General features: G+C 43.6%; 1 long non-coding RNA gene across 1 annotated transcript; it reads left to right on the top strand.

The window, feature by feature from the left end:
* Nucleotides 1–418: 418 nt before the first annotated feature.
* Nucleotides 419–1460, top strand: LOC138954895 (uncharacterized). The gene is made up of 2 exons (XR_011452009.1): nucleotides 419–844; nucleotides 1028–1460. It is a non-coding gene; the product is annotated as an uncharacterized lncRNA (long non-coding RNA).
* Nucleotides 1461–10132: the final 8672 nt, after the last annotated feature.

Genomic DNA, 10132 nt, shown 5'->3' with positions numbered 1-10132 from the left:
AGAAAAGCCCAACGTTAAGTTGTGTGTTGCCGAACAGAAAAGGCTAGTTATCTCCCTTGTTTTTCTGATAACGTTCGTAAAAGGCTACAGATGTAAATACTTTGATGTAAAGAATAATCCTACAAAGTTTCAATCACATCCGATGAACTTTGTCAAAGATATAAAATGTCTAATTTTTCCTTTGACGCTGACCTGTGACCTTGAAAAAGGTCAAAGGTCAACGAAACCATCGTTAAAGTGTAGAGGTCATTGGAGGTCACGACTAAACAAAATATGAGCCCGATCGCTTTGATAGTTTCCGAGAAAAGTTTGTCAAAGATATAAAATGTCTAATTTTTCCTTTGACGCTGACCTGTGACCTTGAAAAAGGTCAAAGGTCAACGAAACCATCGTTAAAGTGTAGAGGTCATTGGAGGTCACTGTGACGAATGGAATTCGTGTATCGACTCCCTCTCTCATATTAATCGAGACTTCACTAGTTGCGTACACAAAACGAGGTTAAATGACCGAGACTACGTCATGACGACACTGGATACATATGACGTCAACGCTCGCGCCATTAGTCCAAAACTAGTGCAGCGTACAAGACAAGAATTTGTTTATCTTCATGGAAAGAAATTTAAAGAAGAGAGCAAAAGGAAACAGCGTGCACTGGTATATTAATTCGTGAATATGAACTGTACATATATTCAGTTGAGGTTGCTAGGATGCAATGCTCTGACCGTTTCATTGACTCCAAGATGGCAGCAATCAACGAAGCCACGTAGATTGCACTAGCATATGTTTCACCTTCCGTGGACGGATTTCCACATTTTTGCGATCTCCAAAGGTCCACTAACCGAAGGTAAAACACGCTAATACATTTTAACATTATTGATTCACAGGAAAACACAGGTATTGTTCATTTTCCATGTGTTTGTGTCAGTCTGTGAACTCTTGTTTCTGTGTTTGTTTTAGAGAAACAAATTGAATGATATCGATGGAAATCATACTTGATAATAACAGATATTGCACGTGTGTGTTGCAGAAGGTGCAAGTGTACAGGGGTGTACAATGCTTGTGTAAATGATGTCGTGTGAACACTGTGGGAAGGGCAACGTCAGCGGTAACCACGGAAGGAACCACCAACGTCCCCAAGTGTCACCCAGATCGAGTTTATCATGATGAGTAGTCTACTTTATATTTTGTGAACATTAACACACCTTCATTTCTTCATTTGTGTAAACCGAAATACATTTGCAACGAGAAGAAGAAGTACGTTCCGCGCTTCGATATCAAACGTCTACGCAACAAGAAGAAGAAAGACAATGTTGTTACGTGTGTGGGAAATCGCACTAGCGAAATCATAATCTATAAAACTTTCATTTGAAGATTCTAAGAGAAAGGGATTGATGTCTGCAAGAATGATCACGTGCATGTTTTTGAAAGTACAGAATTATTAAATTTCTTATTACTTCTTTGCACTTGTCTCTGTTAAACACTGATCAGCCCTAGAACGAGAAGCAGACGTCACAATGGGGGCTCGAGTCACGGGATATTGAATCAACGTTTTACTTTCGATCCAGCCGTTCCAAATTTTTCTCGTTTCAAAATTGCTGTAGGTTTCCTGCATGTCGATTTGTATTGTATATATGTTCGTACTTCATCGCCATCGTCTTTTATTTATTTACCTTTAGTTATATTACTTATCACAGATCTATAACTCAACGTGTGCCCTATCACACGGTAAAATAAAAACTGGAAGTGTTGTCAGCTGAAACGACACGTTAAAAAATCAATATTTAGCGAGACCACTTTTGATTTGTTAGCTCCCAATTTTATTTGTGGTGTTCCAATTCATCAGTGTGATAGTATTCTTGCACGTACTATCGGAACCATCATTCCCCTTAGTTTGTTCTAAATTACGCGGGAGGTTGGTGGGAGTCAGGTACCTAAGAGGTAAGGATTTAATACCTGTATTTCCCTGTGAAGCCCTATATAATCGACTTGTGGATATCAGTCGTATTTACTTGCTGTAGAAGTGGCTGTAAATTAATCTACACAGTAAATGATGCGAATTGACAGTTGATTTGATACATCTTGTATATTCAACGTTCGATCGAGTGAAAGATTGATCTTTTCGCCAGAAAGAGTCAAATAAAGTTTACAGTGTAAGTTCTCGTTGGTAGATAGAAGTAAACTGACTCACGATAGAACGTGGAAACATAACTCTTTGGGTGGTTGTGTGGAAACGTAACGTAACATACGTTGAAGAATTATTTCAAAGTACAGTAGAAGTAGAGCTAAACTAGGACTTGCATTTTGTGCACGAAGGCGCCGCCCGACTGTTTCTTTTTGTAATTTGATCCGAAATTTAGTAGCTCGACGGTGTTTGAGCAACATACATTTTGTACGTTTTGGAATAATACGCGAGGTAACTTATGAGTGACGACAGTTCCCCAGCTCATAATTTTAGAAAGTCCACCATCGCAGCCCAGTTGGCACGGAAACAGCCGGCCGACAAATCTCTCCCCATAGTGACCGCAAATAAGAAGGGAAGAAAAAACCTTACTGCCGGTAACGATCGGGAAGAGGTGATAGATTCGTTACCAGTCCCTGCTGACGAAGAAGAGAGTGTTCATCTCTCTCTTCAAGTTGACAGCAACCGTAACGAAGAAGAGGTTGATCCACAGGCGTGCACGGACGTGTCACCTGTAAATATGTCTCAGTCCACAAGTGTAGATCCGCTAGAGTTGACTAGACAGCTATTGGCCGAAGGACAGTTGTTGGGGTTAGAAGGAGCCGAGTTGCGTGCATTTGTTCTTGATCAGAAAGAGAAGCAACAAACTCTTGATCGCGAAGAACGAGAACGTGATGCTGAACGACTACGGCTAGAACGTGACGCTGAACGACAATTCCAACTGGAACAGTTGAAAATCCAGAACGCCAACCAAGAGGGCAACAGGAACAACAACTCGCCAGGACGTATTCGCGAAGATGATGGTTTCAAGCCCAAGATTCCTTTTCTAGACGACCGTGATGACATCGAGAGCTGGTTCCATCAGTTCGAGCATTATGCTCGAGACTGTAACCTGAGTGATGCAGCAAAAGCTTCACGTGTAGTGTACTTTCTGAAGGGTAAGGCGAGAGTCATCTTCTCAAAGCTGAACGAGGAAGACGCTAATGACTACGACACTCTCAAACACGCTTTGTATGAGGGCTTCCAACTCACTAGCGAAGATTATAGAAAGAAGTTTCGCCAAACCAAGAAAAGCGCCACTGACACGTATAAAGAGCACATCACGAAGCTAGAACGGTATCTAGACAAGTGGGTGGAATTAGCAGAATGCGACCAAGATGTAAAAGATCTCAAAGATTTGTTGGTCCGTGAGCAGGTGTTGGACACCCTTCCTCCTGACCTCGCCGTTCACATTAGGGATAGAGACCCTAAGAGCGCCAAAGAGATTGGGATGATAGCCAACACATATCAACAATCTAGATCGAACGTCAAAACTTCATCGACGTACGTCAAGCCTGAAAAACGTCGTTCTCCCCAAGAAGAAACAAGAATAGCTGCTCCATCAACAAAACCCGCAAATCAAACTCTAAAGGCAAAGTTGAGTGACGCCGAGAGAGAGAAACTGCGAGCATCTGGATGTTGTTTCATTTGTAAATTGCAAGGGCATGTCTCTCGTTTTTGTCCAAACAAAAGAGACACAGCAGGTGCAGTTTCATCGAAGAAAGATACACTTGAGACACCGATCCTCTTAGAAAAACTTTGCGGAAATTGCAAGGAAAAGAAATGTGCCGAAGTGGTACCAGTGAAGCTGAATGGAACAATTGTCAACGCTTTGAGAGACACTGGATGTACTGGTATCATTGTCAGCAAGAAGTTTGTGCCAAAGGAGGCATATTCAGCGAAAATGAAGGAGACTACTCTGGCAGAGAAAGACTCCAAGAAGATGTACCACACCGCCGTGGTGCACATCGATTCACCCTACTTTGACTCCGAGACAGAAGTAACGGTGATGGACGACCCAATTTACCCTGTCCTCATAGGTAAATGGTATGGACTAGGTAAAGAGAAGAAATTGACTCCCACATATCCTGTTCGAGACCCAGCGTGGTACCCTGGGACGGCAGCTGCTGTTACCACGAGAGCACAAGCGACAGTAGACGCCCAGAAACCAAGCTGCAGTCACAAACAGGGAGTCAAGGAAGAAGAAAGACTGTATTCGCCAGTTGATCTGAAGAGAGAACAGGCAAGTGACCCGTCGTTGAAGACCATCAGGCAATTTGCCAACTCTCCAGAAGGGATCAATGGGATACGGTATTCATACAAGAAAGAAATCCTGTATAGAACAACGAAAGATCGCCACGGAAACGACCGTTCACTAGTAATCGTTCCGAAGAAACTCAGGAACAAAGTTCTTTCATTTGGTCACGATCACCCCATGGCAGGACACTTAGGTCAAAGAAAAACATCTGACAGAATTAGAGCAGAATTCTGGTGGCCAGGGTGTGCAGGAGACATTCGTAGGTATTGCTTGTCCTGTGACACATGCCAAAGAACTGCGCCGAAAAGTCAGACAAAGAAAGTCCCTCTGGGAAGGATGCCACCCATCAGTTCAGTTTTCAAGAGAGTTGCGGTGGATATCATCGGCCCGGTCAAACCTATGTCGGAGAGCAAGAAACAATACATCTTGGTATCTGTTGACTACGCTACCCGATACCCCGAAGCCGTAGCCCTGAAAAACATCCAAGCAGACACCGTAGCTGAAGCTCTCTGGGAGATGTGGACTAGATTGGGAATCCCAGATGAAGTGATAACGGACCAAGGCACACAGTTCACCAGCCACCTGATGAAAGAAGTGAACGACTTTCTCAGCATCAAACACCATATGACTGCACCGTTTCACCCTCAAGCGAATGGTTTGGTCGAAAGGTTCAACTCCACACTGAAGAGCATGCTGAAAAAGTTAGCGATCGATCAACCGAGGGAATGGGACACGTTTATCCCCGCCCTCCTGTTTGCATACAGAGAAGCTCCACAAGAAAGCATGGGATTTTCGCCGTTTGAGCTGCTGTATGGGAGATCTGTCAAAGGACCCATGCAAGTGCTGCGCCAAACATGGACCGAAGAAGAAATCTCAGGGGAGCAGAAGACTACAGCGGAATATGTAGTCAACCTCAGGAACAGAATAGAAGAAACGTGCAACGTGGCACGTGAGAACCTGAAGAAAGCGGCCAGCAAGCAAGCCCATTTCTTCAACAAGAAAACGAAACCAAGGACGCTAGAAGTCGGAAAACGGGTTCTACTTCTACGCCCTGTGAAGAACAACAAGCTGGAACTTACATGGTCAGGTCCCTACAAGGTTGTGGAAAAGTTGAATGAATTCGACTACAAGATCCAAGTTGGCAGAAGAACACGGATCTACCACATCAACCTCATCAAGGAGTACCAAGAACGGGAATTGAGTTCCGCCACTCCCAATCCCAGTTCATCTGCCCAAGCGAGTGTTCCTGCTTCAAACGAAGAAGAAAGTGATGAAGAAGACGGAGGAGAAGAGGTCGTGGCTGTTGTCATGGAAGAGGACAACACGATGGACGATGACATTTTCAAGTATGACACTCAGAAGATGTTACCCCTCCTAGAAACTCAAAGAACCGAAAATGTGAAGAACATCCATTTCGACGAGAAATTGGACGAGGCAAAGGTCAAGGAGGCGAAGATGATCTGTGAAGAATTTGAAGAGTTCCTAACAGATGTTCCAAAGACGACGAACCTGGAAAAATGTTCCATTGAAGTGACAGAGAAGATACCAGTCTTTGTGAAACCCAGACCCATACCTCACGCCATGGTAGAAACTGTCGAAAAGGAAATTGAAGAAATGCTGAAGTTGCATGTCATCGAACCTGCAAACTCTCCATACAACTCTCCCATCGTCCTGATAAAGAAGAAGGACGGAAAGTACCGTTTCTGTTCTGATCTGAGAGCTCTGAACAACGTGGTAGTGTTCGACGCTGAACCCATCACCGATGTCGACCATCTGTTTCAAAGTTTAGGAAAAGCGAAATACTTTTCAAAGCTAGACTTGACGAAAGGATATTGGGCGATCCCAATAGAGGAGAAAGATAGAGACAAGGACAACCACGGTACAGATTATATGAGCAGAGCGTCGTACGATGAATAATTATCTACTTGCGATAGGATAATTATCTTGATCCATGGGGTTATGTGACGAATGGAATTCGTGTATCGACTCCCTCTCTCATATTAATCGAGACTTCACTAGTTGCGTACACAAAACGAGGTTAAATGACCGAGACTACGTCATGACGACACTGGATACATATGACGTCAACGCTCGCGCCATTAGTCCAAAACTAGTGCAGCGTACAAGACAAGAATTTGTTTATCTTCATGGAAAGAAATTTAAAGAAGAGAGCAAAAGGAAACAGCGTGCACTGGTATATTAATTCGTGAATATGAACTGTACATATATTCAGTTGAGGTTGCTAGGATGCAATGCTCTGACCGTTTCATTGACTCCAAGATGGCAGCAATCAACGAAGCCACGTAGATTGCACTAGCATATGTTTCACCTTCCGTGGACGGATTTCCACATTTTTGCGATCTCCAAAGGTCCACTAACCGAAGGTAAAACACGCTAATACATTTTAACATTATTGATTCACAGGAAAACACAGGTATTGTTCATTTTCCATGTGTTTGTGTCAGTCTGTGAACTCTTGTTTCTGTGTTTGTTTTAGAGAAACAAATTGAATGATATCGATGGAAATCATACTTGATAATAACAGATATTGCACGTGTGTGTTGCAGAAGGTGCAAGTGTACAGGGGTGTACAATGCTTGTGTAAATGATGTCGTGTGAACACTGTGGGAAGGGCAACGTCAGCGGTAACCACGGAAGGAACCACCAACGTCCCCAAGTGTCACCCAGATCGAGTTTTTCATGATGAGTAGACTACTTTATATTTTGTGAACATTAACACACCTTCATTTCTTCATTTGTGTAAACCGAAATACATTTGCAACGAGAAGAAGAAGTACGTTCCGCGCTTCGATATCAAACGTCTACGCAACAAGAAGAAGAAAGACAATGTTGTTACGTGTGTGGGAAATCGCACTAGCGAAATCATAATCTATAAAACTTTCATTTGAAGATTCTAAGAGAAAGGGATTGATGTCTGCAAGAATGATCACGTGCATGTTTTTGAAAGTACAGAATTATTAAATTTCTTATTACTTCTTTGCACTTGTCTCTGTTAAACACTGATCAGCCCTAGAACGAGAAGCAGACGTCACAGTCACGACTAAACAAAATATGAGCCCGATCGCTTTGATAGTTTCCGAGAAAAGTCCAACGTTAAGGTGGTGTCTACGGACGGCCGGCCGGACGGCCGGCCGGACAGACTAACACTGACCGATTACATAGAGTCACTTTTTCTCAAGTGACTCAAAAAACACCAACAGACAAGGAAACAAACTGTCCAACCAGAGGCCATTAATCAACACAACAACAAATGACCATCCTCGCAGCCTCATCCAACCAAAAGGAGGACACAACTTTTCTTCAAAAGGGACATAACCCCAGTGACCGTTCGATAACTGGCCACGCGCGAGTAGCGGTGTTGACAGATTCATTAGGGCAGGCGCACATGGACCTCTCGCGCTCGTCTGTCTGTGCCACGTTCACACGTCGCTCGCTACATTGCCATGCACCCTTAATTAGACAAACCTTCCTCCTTGCAATCTGTGGAGCCAGAGATATTTGCCCCACCCTCTGTTTAAAGGCCCATTCCATCACTATCCGCTATTTTTTCCGTTCATTCTTCCCATTGCCCTCTCGTATAATTATAATTATATTCCTTTTGTCCCGAACAAGCAGACCAATGTACCGGAGGATTCTCTAAAGCATCAGACTGCATCAACGATTTCTGTCTAAATTCCGAATATCTTCGACTGCGCCAAACACTGTCTAATTTGAACGCACGCTGAAGCCGTGAACTTAAATTAAAGTCCAACTCTGCCTCGTAAAAACCGTTCGCCTCACCGTCTCAGATCTGGTCAGGCTTTTTTTTTAAATTTTTTTAATTTTTTTAATTTTTTTAACATGGGATAAGACCATCCCTCCACTTGGTCACATGCCACAAATGAACAGCCTGGATGATCTCTGTGTACAGTAGTGATTTTTTGGTTTTTTAAGAATAACTTTCACATGCCACAAATGAACAGCCTGGATGATCTCTGTGTACAGTAGTGATTTTTTTGTTTTTTAAGAATAACTTTCGTATAAGGCAAACTCGGAAATTAATTTACAAAAGAATTTCCTACTCGCCACAGTAAGCAGTCAGGGTGTTGATTTTTGGCATGTGACCAAGTGGAGGGGGAGGGGGGGGGGTCTATCCCATGTAAAGTCCGGCCAGATCTGAGACAGTGAGATGAACTGTTTTCACGAGGCGGGGTGGGACTTTAACTTCACGAATTCAGCGTGCGTTCAAAGACAGTGTTTGGTGCAATCGAAGATATTCGGAATTTAGGTAGTAATCGTTGGTGCAGTATGAATTAAGCCTCCGGTGCATTGGTTCTGCTAGTTAGAGACAGAAGGAACATACGAGAGGGCTGTAGGGAGAAGGAACGGGAAAAATAGTTGGGTGCAAATCTTCAAGAAGGTCAGCTTCATTTGGGGAAGGAGTGATAACTCTTGCGAAGTCCTGATAACGAGGTGATTGGATGGCTTTGAACGCGCGTGGGGTTGCTGGATTTCTAGGGATTGTCCGAATGTGGAATGTAGGAACGTTTGTTTGAAGTGGGACTTCGGTGTGGAGATATTTCACTCACATGATAGCGTGTAGCGTCTGCCTATACATCTAGGCATGAAAGCCCTCTCTGACCGCTGTTTGGGGGGGGGGGGGGGGGGGGGGCTCATAGATTTCTGCAAGAAGCTGACGACAGGAACTGAGAAAGCAATGAATATAATTATGCTTTTTGGCCACTTTCTTATGGCGATCTGCAAAACAAAGTGGACCCATCCACCTCCACAACCCCCCCCCCCACACACACACACACACATGCATCCAGCGTATTAATAACTCTCCACAACCTCTCAAAATGCTCCTTTTTCAGGACTGCGCGAATGTTAAGAAACTGTTATTACCACTAAAAGATGACTTAATTTCATCCTCAAATCGTGCAGTCCTCAAGACTTGAAAGTAGTAGAAACGCGGGTGTGTACACTACTCCAACTCATTTATAACATTCCGCCAACACTACCCTACATCTGAAAGAAAATGATAGAAACGGAACAAAACAAGCTGGAGTTGAACCTGCCCTTGTGACTACCTCTCTAAAGCGACCACCTGCCCACAACGACCAATCCGAAGGATGCCAGACCAGGTTTTTCTTCTATATAATTCACCTTTCCATAGCGACCACCTGTCTACAACGACCAATTTTGGTCGGCCCCTTTAGTGGTCGTTATAGCCAGGTTATACTGTAACTTTCTTCACTTCCAGACCACGAGCTCGTTCGTCATGGCCGGCGAAGTGGGAGGGGAAGCACAAAGAAAGTTATAAATGGAACGCTCATCAGTAGCATCTCTTCCTAAACTGATAACAAGCTGTTAAACCCGCTGATAGCCTGCACCAGTTACACCTGTGAAACACAACACTTTGTTCTTCCGTTAAATGTTCACGGGGAGTATTGCATGAAACAGCCAGCACAACTGACTGAGAGTAAGCAAGACGAACTCGACGAATGGAGCCATCCCAGTGGTGATAGGGAAAAGTAAGGTGAGCTTTATATTTACCTGATAACCTGGCACCATACCTTTGAAGAACTTGACTCCCAAAGAAAAATTGAAACTTTTTGTTGCCGGGGTAAAACGTGCACAGCTGACTTTTACATCCGTTGGCTAAATCAACGAGATCAGAAAACTGGAAGGGGGAGGTACGATGGTTTGAGAAGTTACGTTTTAGGTGTTTACCAGTCGGGAAGACTGTTTAGGTTACTTGAGAGAGAGAGAGAAAGAGAGAGAGAGAGAGAGAGAGAGAGAGATAGAGAGAGAGAGAAAGAGAGAGATAAAGAGAGAGATAAAGAGAGAGATAACGAGAGAGAGAGAGAGAGAGA

Source organism: Littorina saxatilis, unplaced genomic scaffold (genome assembly GCF_037325665.1).
Source record: "Littorina saxatilis isolate snail1 unplaced genomic scaffold, US_GU_Lsax_2.0 scaffold_1173, whole genome shotgun sequence".
NCBI lineage: Eukaryota > Metazoa > Mollusca > Gastropoda > Littorinimorpha > Littorinidae > Littorina > Littorina saxatilis.
The sequence above is the reverse complement of the archived record's forward strand: the minus strand, read 5'-3'. Positions and strand labels throughout refer to the sequence as shown.